This window comes from Arvicola amphibius, chromosome 12, assembly GCF_903992535.2.
Source record: "Arvicola amphibius chromosome 12, mArvAmp1.2, whole genome shotgun sequence".
NCBI lineage: Eukaryota > Metazoa > Chordata > Mammalia > Rodentia > Cricetidae > Arvicola > Arvicola amphibius.
Window position 1 is genome coordinate 4614671 of NC_052058.2, and position 14285 is coordinate 4628955.

Sequence of the window (14285 nt, forward strand, 5' to 3'; positions counted from 1 at the left end):
CTGACAGAGGGGCACCCTCAGAGACAGTATGAGGGAGACTCAGGGGAACTGGGGAGGTGGGACCCTGACAAACAGGACTATGGGCTTCCCTGGAGCCCACTTTCTCCATGTTCCCTGGGGAGCTCCAGAACATGCACTGTGCTCAGCACTGCCTCTGGGGAGAGGGTGCTGGCATCAGGTGGCTACTCTTCATCTTTGAATGAGAAGTACTGGGGGGAGGGATGTGCCAGCTAAAATGTGCAGCATGATTGATAAAAACCCAGAGATAGAAATTGGGGTTCAATCTGAAGGTTAGAAAAGCTGCGAACAGCCAGCCACTGGCTCTTACCTCTACCTCAGTGTGAAATGGCAATCCTGCTTCCGGGAATCTCAGAATGAGACTGTGCGTGAGAGCTGTCTCCTCCCATCTTATATTCCTCTCTAGGGCTGGGATTAAAAGTATGCACCACTACCACCCCATTAATATGGCAGACTAGTGTGGCTACTGGGATTAAAGGTGTGTGTGTCACCACCCACTGCCTGGTCTGTAAGACTGATCATTGCGGCTGTCTTACTCTCTGAACTTCAGGCAAGCTTTATTTGTTAAAATACAAATGAAATATCACTACAGCAATGAGTGGGGGAAGTGGTGGCAGCTGGGGAGGGCCAGGTGGGTCTGTCATAGCGTGGCTCTGTTTAGTGAGAAAATAGTTACCGTCGTCTGCATCTTAACAATGAACGCTTTTCTCCTCCTTCTTTATCTCCCTTTCTCTGTTCTCCATCCATCCTTTAATAAGCGTTTAGGGAGTCCCTGCTGTGTAAGGACCCAGGAACATTTAGGAAGAGCATGGGACTGTCTCTCTTGTAGAGATGCCTCATTCTGCCATGGCACAGGCAATACCTGACTACTGATAAGTGTCTGTCCCCAGGAGCTGAGGAAAGCAGAGACTGGTGACGACCGGTTATCTCTGAGGATTTAAAGTGAAACCACATGTCCGGAGCCCCTCGCAAAAGTGCCTGGTCCCCAGACTGGCACCTGTGCTGTCTCAGAACCTCTTCCTGGCTCTTCCTTTCTTCTCAGGCGATACTGATGGCTTGGTTCACATTCCCACTTCATTCAGCTCCTTTCAGGCCATCCGAAGTTTCTGTTTCAACAAAAGCCTTCTCGGTGGGGGCGACAGTGCAGATTGCCACTCTGTTGTGCCCTAAGACAATGGGGTGAGGACAGACAGAGGCGCTGTGGCGAGAAGGCACAAACGCTGCTTTTCAAGTGGTGGCTGTAATCAAATCCCTCTCTAGCACGGTCTGCGGATGAAACGGTGGACAGCCAAGAGGGAGGAGAGCACGGTGGCTTTTACCTGTTCGAGGTGTGGGAAGATAGGGCTCTCTTTCCACCTAGGGAATAAAGAAGGGCTTCTGATGTAGCCCATGTCTGTCACCGTCCATCTAGATGACAGTGCCAGGAGGGACACCCGTTGGACACGGATTGATAGGTGTGGGGACATGGAAGACAAAGGGCCTTCTTCAACGCAGTGAGGCTTTTTCCAGGGTCTCTGGCTGCCATCCTCTGAACCTGGACCCAGCGTCCCCAAATCACAAAATGTCGGCTTGGAGCTGCTGCCATGAGAGAGAGGGAACTTGGCACTTGGTTGCTGTCCGTGGCAGGCATCCTGAAAGGCTTCCTGTTTAACATTTTAGTTGCATTAAAAAAAAAAAGCATCAACAAAAAAAAAACCCAACCCCAAAAACTTGCCAGCTTCTCAGAACAAGAGAGACTCCAGCCCGTGCTTGTGCCACGCGCCCGGGCTGAGGGTGGTGTGGGAGCATCTTGTCTCCCTGAAACACAGTCCTCTGGAGCGGCCATTTTCATCAAGATCCCTGTGTTTGCTTGGCAGAACTCTGGATTGGAAAAACAATAGGGTCTCCTGCCAGATTCTGTTAATTTCAGTAGCAGCAGTGGCGGCGGCGGCAGCAATCTGCTTCTCTCAGATGGATATTTGACAAGACTGGCCAGGGAGAGGGGTTTGGGAGTCTTGAGGGGTCTTTCACAGTGAAAAGTCTATGCTGTCTTTCCACCATCATTTCTGTCCTACCAGAATAACGCAGTCAGACAGAACATGGGCAAAGCGGCCTGTAGCATGCCCGAAGTAGGTGGGAGGGGAAGAGAACTCTGGGAGGGAGAAGGATATGGGCGAGATGGAGTTTCTCCACGTGGGGTCATGTAGAAGTATCTTCTGACCCAGCCAAGAGAGGGGTCAAAGGGCACTCCTCACCTGCTGGGGCTGGAGAGCATCCAAAGGGCCTGGTGTTGGCATGTGACACCACAGGACGCGTGGGAAGGTCGCAGGGCAGTCTGGAAAATGGAGCTGCTATCTACAGAGAGTGACACAAACGGAGGGGCGGGTGACCCAGACGGAGTGGGAATCGGGCTGGGGAATTTCCACAGGCGACCTGCCGGGTTTCGCTTGGGAGTGTCCCACCTGGAATATTTTTTAGGAGTCCTACAAGCCTGCTAGGGAGGGAGGCGTCCTGCTTGTCAGCCTGGGTCTCCACGTGCAGCTCCCAGCTCCTCGGCAGTGGCAGGAAAGGAGCTGCTTGCTCAGTCTCAGCACTGACGCTTCCCTTGGTGTTAACGTGATCTGAGCTGAAACCTCACAAGACTGAGAGGGGGAGTACCGAGTGTGTGATCAGCAGTGTGAGCATGATCCATGCTCACCTGGTCTCCGTCTTGTTTCTCTGGAGAGCCCAGACTGGCAGACACCGGTCACTGGGCAGTAGGGTGAGCATGCTGACGAAGCTGCTGGACTATGTGAGAGTCCACAGAGGAAAGGGTGGGCGCTTTCTCTCAGTTCTCCCCTGTTGCTATTTCGCTGTGCTTTTGCTGAATGGTGTTTGTCTTCCCCGAGGCAGAACCTTCTGGAGCTGTTGAGAGGTGAACAGTGAGGGAACTATGGTGTCATGGCAGGCAGATGGCTCATGTTTATGCTTTTCCAGTTCTGTTCCAGGATGATCCTTCTCATGGCCTTACAAGGCAGGCCTCACTCTTGTCCCAAAGATATTCACACAGCTGACTGAGGTGGCCAAGGTGGACAGGTGAGGCCCTAGACAAGAGTAGCAAAGTATCTGGGGAGGGGTCCCCAGCAGAGGCCCAGGCACACTTCAGAGGCTCCACATCACTAAATTGATTCCTTCAGCCCTAGAGGCGAAGACGAGGCGTGGAGAAGTTTCCTGAGGTCAGCCGCAGCTCTGGGAATGAACAGGGCACATGAGCCTGTGCGGAAAAGCGCGAGCCACATTTAACTGCTTTGGGGTGGGGGAAAGACTAAAGTCATAGGAAGTTCAGCAAGAGGTTCAGGGGTGAAGACACTTGCTGTCCCATGACCTAAATTTAACTCATGGAGTCCACATAGATGAAGGAGAGAACTAATTCTTGCCTCTAATTACACTGTTGCATGTGTGCTCACACCCACGCATGTACACACACACACACACACACACACACACACACACACACACAATTTAGGAGTGCCAAGTAGTAGTATGTGGCCCTGAATAAGGAAAACATTGACCACCAAGTTCAAATTTGGAGATCAGGAGTTCTGAGAAACAGAATTTATAATCAGCCTTGAGGAGTTTGTAGTCATAATATGTTAGACTGTTTTTTCATTAAAGAAATACCTGAGTCAACTGGAAAGATGGCCCAGCTGTTAAGAATCCTTGCTAAGCAATCAGGAGGATCAGGGTCCATATCCCAGCACCCACACAAGGAGCTGTACTGCCTGTAACCCCGGCCTAGAGGTGAGAGAACAAGAAAAGGAGAGACATAGTCTCACAAGGGGTAGGTGGAGAGAGATAGAAGACACCAGAAGACCCCCCTCTGCAAAAGTAGACACACACACACACACACGCATGCATGCACACACACAGAGTCTTTTCAAAAATGGGAGTCGAATGAGCAGCCGCAGGAGATGCTAGATAGAGAGAACTAAGCTGGTCCAGGACTGAAAAGGCAAACTAAGGTGAGTGAAGGTAAGACCCTGTTCAGAACAGCCGCTGGCCTTCTGATTCAGTGCTTCCAGGCTGTAGTACTGAAGTTTCGTCTTTGTGTCTAGGAAGTAACTATGGCATGGGTAATGATGGTGTGGTGAGGACCAAGAATGTGACAGCCAGGAGAATTGACAATGAGGTTGGCATGCAGGGTTTCCCACCACTCCTCTTCTTGCTATCTGCGGCTCTTTTCCTGCCGTCTCACTTGCCTGCTGGGTGGCTCTCTGCCCCCACCCAGCCCCACAGAGGTGGTTCCAAGGAGACTAAGGCTGCCCATGTCTCCAGAACACCCACAAAGGAGCCAAAGTTGTTGGATGAGCACAAAGTGGTTTCAGGTTAGAAACATAAATACCTGTAGAGGGAGAGTACACCTGCCCAGTTGGAAGGCCCATGGGGTGATCTTAACCTGTTGTCTCAGAGGGGATGGCACTCTTCTTGTGTGTGACACAGTAGGTCATTGGGTTTTTGCCTAAAGTTCCAGAGAAAGTACTAGGAAGGGAGCTTTGTCCCTACAAGCCCAGACAGTCTAGGATCAGGGAGGTGGGGTAGCCTAAATTAGGATGGAGGATGGGAATTCTCAAGGCTTTGTGACCTTGGCTAAGGTCATCCTGACGGAGGCAGGGGACATCCATTCACTCTCGGGCATCTGGCAGCTTGGTGGGTTAGCTGAAGATGGCAAGTTTCAGTGCCATATGTTTAGCTTCTGAAGCTGGAGGCCTAGGTTATCAGGTCAAAGAGGACCTAAGCGGTCCTGGGGAGCTGAACCGTTACAAATGTGTGCTTCTTGACAGCCAAGGGCTGGGGGTGAGCATGAGGTCCCAGTGAGCCAATGACTAGGTCAGACTGAACAGTCTCCTACACAGGATGAGAGTGTGGCAGACCTGAGCAAGGGACGCGCAAGAGCTTGGTGGGCTGGTCCATGCAGCCTGGCGTGTTCTGTCACACTGGCCTCTTGGCATGTTTTGTGGGTGTTGGACGTCTTTTGCTCACCCAGTGCTCACTTTTTTATAAGAGGCGCTGAATGGCTGCTGTCATCACCCTTACCCTGGAAGCCCGGGGTAAGGGGCAGGTGTGAAGAGGGCTGGCCTTGTCTGTTCCTCATAAGATCGTATTAATATTTGTGGCTAAGCTCTATGGCCCTTCGCATGGGCTTGGCAGGCCACAGTGGGGCACATCTGTCTACCAGGTGGGCTTTCAGTCAGTTCCATGGGCAGAAATGACTCCAGTGCTCTCTGTTAGATGATTACAGTGAAGGAGATGAAGGGGTGGGAGATGACACTTCTGAGCCCTGCCCCAACCCCTGACATTCATGCACAGGCAGGAGTTGCAGTCTTGGCCGACAGATGCCTTTGCCTCTGGCTCCAAGTCGGGAAATTGATGATGATTCGGCAAAGGCAGTGTGTTCATGGAGGGAGATGGGTGGATCGAGACTCACAGGCCATGCTGTACCTGGGACAGGTGACTGTTTCTTTAGCTACCTGGATACCTGTTCTCTGGTATTACTATCACTTCCATGAACTATTTTTCTTCATACATACCTCTTGTCTTTCCTGCTGGAACTGGGTCATGTTCTCATTTTGTTAGCTTCCCCCGGCCCATGGTGTCCATGCTGCCTCCTCTCTAACATCAGAAGTCCTTTAATTGAGTTGGAGCCAAAGTCTCATCTTGACTTTGTTCTCAGAAGAACTCTGAGAAGGAGTCCAACTGATACTGGAAGCTGAGAAGGGAGTAATGCACCTGCCAGTGGAAGACAGACAAGGTCCCCTGGAGACACAGGGAGCTGGGAGCAAGTGGGGATCAGATTCTCAGCCTTCAAAGGGGGCCCATCCCTGTTCCCACATTGGCCCCATGCTTCTCACCTCTTTTAATTTTTCTTTTGGTTTTTCGAGACAGGGTTTCTCTGTAGTTTTGGAGCCTGTCCTGGAACTAGCTTTTGTAGACCAGGCTGGCCTAGAACTCACAGAGATCAGCCTGCCTCTGCTTCCTGAGTGCTGGGGTTAAAGGGCTGGGGTTAAAGACATGCAACAACCACCACCAGATGCTTCTCTCTTCTTGAACTGGGAGAGATACCTGTGTGCTGGCTTAGGCCCCTTGGTTTGTCATCATTCACTGTGGCCATCCTAGGTAAAGAACAGAGCAGGAATGAGGACAAGTGATTGGAAAGACCTTCCAAGACTGGCTACAATCTAAGTGACAGGAAACAGGAGTAAGGGGGTGGTAAGTTGGGCACCGCAGATCGGACACTGGCTTTTGAAACCTGAAAACCTTAAGGATGCCCTGAAGACTGTGTACTTTCGGGTCAAATCTTGCCTGCTTCGCTCTCCCTCCACAGTGGTGCTTGGCAGTTAGCCCCCCGAGCTACTGACACTCTGGAGAGCTGGTGAGGCCAGAAGCTTGGCGTTAGCTTGCTCCATTTCAAAGGCATGGGGGCAAACCAAACCTGACCTGTCTAATGACTCAATGAATTTGTCAAAAAGTCACTTGCTAATTATTACATTATTAATTCAGGATTGGCACTGAACAAGGCTGTGAGATTTTTCTATTCTCTTTCGTCTATATTGGCACACACACTATTAGCTTTTATTATGGCATTTTCAAACGGAATGTGTTTTATTGTTTCTGTCTCCTCCATGGCTCCAGCCCCTGTACCCTTCCACCCTTACATGGGACTTATTTCTCTCCCTTCTTCGCGACATCAACTCCTACGGTACACCCAGTGTCAGGATGGTTCTCCCACGCTGAAGCCCTTCTGGTACCCCTGGAAGAACCCTTGAGGCACAGTCACCACCTGATGGACTTCAGGAGGGATGGGCACTTTAAAGGGGGCTGTGGAGAGCGGATGAAGGCTCTCTGGGGCTGAAGGATCCCCTTCCTGAGGTTAAGGCAACAATTCTTTTATCCTCCAGCTCAGCCAGAGCAGGGAGGACTTTGCTCTCTCTGAATCATGACAAACTAAGGAAGTCGGTGTCTGTGTAAGGCCGTGGGGGGACAGGACTGAGGCTACAGTCAGGAGACACTGAAGAAGACTCCCCGGCCTTTGCAGAGCCTTCCTTCCTGCCTCCAGGTGTGGAAGGTTGAGAGTGGAGTGGCCTAGCCAGCACATCCTCCTGGGCAGGGCTGACCTGGTTGTTGTGATAGCTGCAGCCCCTTCCCTGTATGAAGGGTGAGCTCTCCTCACACTATGTTGGTGAGCAGCCTCAAGCATCGGGATAACAGAGCTTATCACTTCATTTTAAGTGCTCAGGCAATGGGTGTGTGAGGCCTTACGCGACTCACCGGGCTGGCTGCTACCATTTAACTCACCAGTTGACTCCTGGTAAGGTGACCTGAACTCCTTGTGAGCTGTTGACTTTCATCACAAGGTCGAGATTGCCAGCTGCTCACCTGAAGGAGTGGCTGTGAATGTGTACATGCTGGGGGAAAGATGACTACCCCAGGGTACCCCACCAGAACCTCGCACACTACCAGACGCCTTGCCAAGGGAAGAGAAAGGGATTCCGGATGGGACCCTGCCACCTTTCTGCCCCTCGAGAGTGTATGTACTCCAAGAACATTTCCACTGGTCACAAAAGTGTAAGATCTACAGAGACATAAACCGAGGACCTGGAGCTCAAAGATAACTGTGTCATCTTGGCATGGGGACTTAGGACTTGGGGGAGGTGTGGCAGAGAAGGTGATGTCTGAGTGGGACATTGAAGATAGGGAGGCTTTGGGCAGGACCCAGGGAAAGGTGAGGGAGGGAGGGACCAAGATGCCTGGCCTAGACACCGAAGGAAGGCAGGCTGTGAACAGGTGGCTGGTTGCTGGGTGAAGGGGCGGGTTAAAGAGGCAGAAGATGATGAAGAAAGGAGGGAAGGTCAACCTGGGGGTGACAGTCCTCACCTGTCATAGTCTTGTCACTGCTCCCCTGTGACCCTGGTCATTCCTTCTCTGTGACTGACCACAGACAGGCTAGGCCATGTGCTCCGGTGTGCTGAACAGACATACAGAAGCAGAGCCCAGCTGGGCAGCTCCAGGTCCCCTTGAGCCGCCTTCCCATCCTCTCCTCTGACCGCATCCTACACTTCCTCGTCTTTCTGTGATGTGATCTTGCCTCTCTTTCCTGGTCCCTTTCCCAAGCTCAGGCTCCTGGAGGGTTCGTTCCAGCTCCAGAGAGGTCAGCCCTGGGGTGAAGGTCCAGCAGCAGGGGCTTTGAGGGGAGGGTGGGATACAGCTGGTGTTCAAGTTTGGGCCAGAGCACTCCCTGGGGCCTGTTCTCTTTGCCATGGACAGATATGTGATGTGGCACTTCCTTGACCCCCAGGGAGGGCAACTGTCCCCTCTCAGAGGGCCTCTTCTCCCCTGCCTTTCCCTCCTCCCCATCCCAGCTTCCGGAGCTCCTTCACTTTGTTAGGAATCTTTATTCCCACATTAGCCACCACGCACACAACACGGAGCGTCCCTGATTTGAGGAGCAAAAACAGTCATTACTAGATTGGTTCTCTGTCGCTGAGTGTGGGGGAACAAACAATGCCGCACAATTTCCGCTTGTGTGGCGTCTTTCAAACCACACCATGCCCCAGCAGCGCGCGAGTTGCTGTAAATAGTACAATAACCAAGATAAACATTCTAAACATCTTTGCATCGAGCGTCGTTTGGTTGTGCTGTGCTCAGCCAGGGTGGTGGAGGGAAGAACCAGGGACAGGGCAGCCCTGCAGGCCCAGGGGTGCAGCTAGAGGGAATAGAAGGGGGCTGTGCTATAGGGGGGTCAGGGAGGTGACTGTGAGGTCAGAGGATGGTAGAGTTGGTCCTAACTTGCTGTTGGAAGGTCTGCTCTTAGAGGCGGTGGCCTTGTTTGGACAAAGCTCAGTACTGCTGGGACCACAGGGATGAAAGAAGTCTCTGTCCATTGCCTGGAAGAACTCAAGAGTGTCTAAGAGAACACAGGATTGGGTTCTGGGTGCCTTACTATAACTTGCTTTTTGTCTCAGTTGCCTTCCCGACTCTTGGTTTTTCCTTAGGATGGGATGAGCCAGCCAGATCCTCTGCACACCTGGAGTTCATTGCTAATGAGATCCCACAAACCCCTGAGGTGAGAGACTGCACAAGGTCTGGCCATTTACCCCCCATAGAGCCTGCAGGGAAATTGCCTCTGATCCCCCCCCACCCCCAAGCAATCTCCTACCCAAAGCAGTGGGATTCCTCAGAGGATGCTGAGGGTGGCCACAGACTTGAATGGAATATGCATTTGAGTTTTCCTTGTCCTTCCTCAACAAAGGCTGGCCTTCCTGGTCTCCGTCCTCTCACTTTGGCCAGCTTTCAAACAGTGCAAAGATACCTGCTTGGGAGGATCAGCCAAAATAAGTGCGTGTTTCCTAGTGTGGTGTCTGCATACGGTAGGTGTACAATAATTACCGGTGGTTATTTTAATTATTAGCGAGAGCAATCTCATCATGGAGAGGAAGCCCCGCTTGGCTCCATGGAATGCATCTGGGAACTAACATTGCAGAGATGGGAGGTGAGGTGGCTGTATGCTGCCCTGCTGGACCTGCTTGGGCACAAGCTGTGGCAGCCACTGGGATAGGTTCCTGGTGCTCTCGCTCATGTTCAAGTTGTCGGAGCTTTGTTCATCCATGCTTCCTAATTTGGGTGCAGTTGGCCATATGGAGAGCAGGGAACAGTGTTAAAAAGCTTTCACACATAGATAGTGCAGCACTTTCTCTGCTAAATGAGGACTCTCTTCCCAGTACAGATTTCACACGCCGATCTCCAGGGTGTTGAGTTCCCTAGTCAACAGGGGTGGAGTTGTTGGGGCTCTTGAAGGCATTGTCTCCGGCTGGCAGGGTCCTGTTCCGACCCCAGGAGAAATCCCATCTTTTCCTCCCCTGGGTGAAGGCTTTCTAGCTCTCTCAGCTGAGACAACTTGGCTTCCAAGTCCAGGCCGAGTGTGCCTGGCTGCCCCCAGCCCCAGTACCAGCCCGTGGCTGCCAGGCCTGCACACCGGGGTCTCAGGGGATCCCTCTGGATGATACTCTCATTTCACGTCTGGAAGGGAGCTGCGCTGTTCTGAATTGAGCCCAAGCCCCCTGTTCCCCAACTCACGGCACATTCTCTAGAACTTTCTCTCCAAGCCAAGACATCTGCTGCAGTATCACTCCCTGCCCCCTTCTTTCTGTGTCTCCCCCACCCCAGCCTGACTGCCTGAGCATGCCTGGTTCAGTTAGTAAATGAACGTGTTCCTCTGTTTGTTGGAGGTGGAGCGGCTGTCCTTCACCTGCAGACACCTCACTGGCCACGGAGAGTTTCTTCCATGGTGGTCCATGCTGTCTGACCTTGCTCTTATAACTGCAACACGCTGCTATTTGTGATCAACTGGGTCTCAATCTTATCCTGTCCTTCCTACCTGTCTTAGCACTAACATACAGAGATACTGAAGAAGCCAAGCCAGGGTTAGGCTCAAAACCAACATAGAAATTGTGATTGTCAGTCATTTGCTAGCGCCTAGTGAATGCTCAGCTCTATTCTTGCTTCTTCCTCACACTAGGCAAACATCTGTGTGTCCATTCGGACTTTAGAGACAAGTGGCCTGAAGGTCAGGGAGTTTAAGTGACAGGAGACAAAGTTGTACAACACCCATAGGGCCAGGATTCACAACTAGAGCTACTGACCTCGGCTCTGTGGCCTTTTCCTGTCTCAGTGCCAAACCACCCAAGGTGTGCGCCCACTGGGGTCAAGGGCAAAGATTGCTCTCAAATGCAGGTCTAGTGCACAGAGAGGAGAGCCAAAGCTTTCTCTGGCTGGGGGGATTTGCAGAGTGAAGGCTGCAGAGCGAGGGAGGAGTGAGCCACAGCACGTCAGGGTCTGCGGCTTTGTTCTGGTGGAACTCTGCCACCCACATGGGCTTGGCTCTCCTTGTGACCCCCGTGCAGCCCGGCAGGGTCTGGCTTTGCCACCCCGTGGGAAGAAGAGGGAGCTGAAAATTGTTTGGAGATGTTTTCATTGATTTTCTTTAATGCACAGAAGCATTTCTGCTTCCATGAGAGGAGGGAAGAAAAGATTGGATGCAACTTTGGGGAACTGGGCGGAGCTCAGGGAGGGAGCCTGAGAGCCTTGTCGATTGCTCTTCAATTTATCAGTATTTTCCTGGAGTTTCTTTGCAAAGCCCTCTGCTTAATCTCGCGGTTGGGTCAGGCACTGGGAGAGGGGATGTGGCCTCCTGGGTCCCTTGGCTTGCAGACTCGTTCAGGCTGGGCCTTAAGCAGCAGGGCCCTACTTAAGTCCATACACTTAACCCAGCCTTCGCCGATCACTTTTTGTAGAGAATCTAGCCTAAGGTTAGAGCTGTAGGAGTTTTTAAAGGGTCAAAGTAAGGGACAGAGGTCCAGGCATATGGTTTCTGGGTGGTCCATTTGCGAAGTTCAACACCGAGAGCTACGGGCTCTCTCTCGTTTGTTCATGATGGGAATGAGCTTCCTTACCACACAGCCACTGGGAAGGCCTGCCACTGTTCCTGTACGGAAAGGTGAGAAGGAAAGCAAGGGCAAAGCATCACGGGTCAGATTCCTTTTAAAAAGTTACACCTGTGCCCATAAATGAGTGTGTGTGTGTGTGTGTGTGTGTGTGTGTTTGTGTGAGCATGTATGAGTGTGTGCATGCATGCACACTCACATGCAGTCAGAGGACGACTTGCAGGATTTGGTTCTCTCCTTCCACCACGTGGGCTCCAGGGATTGACCTGAGGTCATCGGGAGTGGCAGTAGGCACCTTTACCCACTAAAGCATCTTAATGGCCCTGAATCCAGTTCTTCAGGAGATACTTCTTCGATTCATGAGCATTTGAGAGGAGGGAAACTAGGGATCCCAGAGCTGTGTCCCTAAATCTTCTCCTGAGGCTTGAAGGTACCTAAGGACTCCCAGGATCTTGGTCTCAAATCTTCAAAGAAGCCTTCTTTCTCAATTTTCCTTGTATGGCCCCATGATGCTATTGAATTTTATTAGGTAATATGTAATGTGTTATATGAATATAGCGAGTGACTAATGAGCAAAACAGAGCCCTGGTAAGAAAGGAGAGGGTCAGTTCAGCACAGCCTGTACCCCCACCCGAAGGAGAAGGGCATTGCCAAACCGTACAAAAAAAATCACAAGATCTATCCAACACTTTGTCTGCACAGGCTCTTGATCACAGTGGGAAGGATCCAACCAAGACGCCTGCTTAGTCCTAAAGCCTTCCTTCTGAAGCAAAAGCACAGGAGATTGGTGTCTTGTTTACTGGTGGAGTTTGTGTAGAATTCTGGACTTGCCAGGAAGCAGTCCTCTAGGGTTTCGCTGTTTATACTTACTCTGAATGGAAACTTGTCCTCCTGGAGGGAGGAGGGAGGAGAGAGGAGGAAGGATGGAGGAGGGAGTTGGAAGGAGAGAAGAGGAGAGAGGAGAGAGGGGAGAGGAGGGAGGAGAGAGGGAGACTGGAGGAGGGAGGAGGAAGGTGGGAGGTGGGAGGAGAGAAGAGGAGAGAGGAGAGAGGAGGGAGGAGGGAGGTGGGGAGAGGGAGGAGGGAGAAAAGAGGGAGGGAAACTGGAGGAGGGAGGGAGGAGAGGGGAGAAGGGAGGAGAGAGGAAGGAGAAGGGTGGCTCTAAAAACTCAGGACACTGAGGAAGTTTATAAGCTCATAAAGTTTAAGATGTGGAGAAAGCTACAGGATTCACACACCTCTTGGTATGCTTCTACGGCAGTAAACAGCGGCAGGTGAGAGGGCTAGTTTCATGTCAACCTGACACAAGCTAGAATCATCAGAGATGAGGGAACCTCTACTGAGAAAATGCCTCCATGAGATCAGACTATAGGCACACCTGTAGGCCATTTTCTTAATTAGCGATTGATGGGGGAGGGCCAAGTCCATGGTGGGTGGTGGGTGGTGGGTGGGCAGGTGGTCCTGGGTTCTTCAAGAAAGCAGGCTGAGCAAGCCATGAGGAGCAAGCCAGTAAGCAGCACCCCTCCATGGCACCTGCCTTAGCTCCTGCCTCCAGGTTCCTGCCCTGTTTGAGTTTCTGTCCTGACTTCCTTCAGTGATGCACAGTGATGTGGGAGTGTAAGCCAGATAAACCCTTTCCTCCCCAAGTTGTTTTGGTCATGGTACTCTGTCTCAGTGTCTCAGCGATAGAAACCTGGACTAAGACAGTGGGTAAGGAGGCTCCTCTGTGGAGCTGTAGGCAGGGAACTCCAAGGATGAATTTTCCAGAATCCTCACCCTTGCTGTGAGGCTTCTTAGTGAGACAGCGGCCATGGAGTCACCAATATTCCTGTAAGGAAGCAAGGAAGCGCTACCCTGCTCCTCTAAGTCCTTCCAGGTGGTTAACCAAGCTAGTTGGGTTTGCCCCACTGGCACCTTCTCTGGCGTAGAGATCTGTTCACATCATCCCAGGAAGTTACATGAGATCCTGGTCACCAACGGGCCCTCCTAGAGTCATTCTGCATGTCCCCGCAGCTTCCTCAACATCTCCTCTGGGAGCCCTTCCAGACTCGATGTCTGCCTCATTTGTTCCTTACCTAGAGAATCCAGTTCCATGCTTGCCTGCACCACCCACTCCTCCATCGGACATGAAAGTCACGTGGCTGAATGTCACTTTATTTATTTTTCTTTTGTTCTGAACTAAGGACAAGCTGCCTATCTTCCTCCGAGCCCTGGATGCTGGGCGACTGTGATTGGCAGTGGCCCAGGACATAAGACAAATGTGCCTTAGGAAGCAGATCTGCCAGAAAAATTCTGTCCAGTATGGGCTCTTTTCACCCCATTCTTGGTGGCAGGAGGTTTATGTGTCTCTGGGCAACTCCATCCTTTCCTCTCCCCCTGAGCCCCTAAGAAACCCTGACCCCAGAGGCAGTGGCTTTGGCTCGGACACCGTCTTTTCATTCTGATGGTTCATTGCTCAGATTTGGGCACCAGTTTGACATGGACAGTCTCCAGGAGGGTGGCAGCAGTGACCGAGACGAGGACGGTGACCTGCTCGGCTTACTACCGAAAAGTTTATTTTAAAGCCGGTGTCTTGTGACCCTTCCTGTGCACCCCAAGCTCCGGATCTAGGTAGGCAGACAAGAGACTGTCAAGATGGAAGGACACCTTTCAGAATCTCTTGGCTCCTCATAGAGATGGTACCCACCTTGGGGCCAAGTTTCTTCCCCTATGCTGCCCTTTGGGTAGGAGAGTTGGAAGGGGTGAGGGGAAGGGTGGGGGAAAGGCATGCCTTCGGGGGAGGCAGCAGGAGGAGGGGGCATGGGCTGGCTGA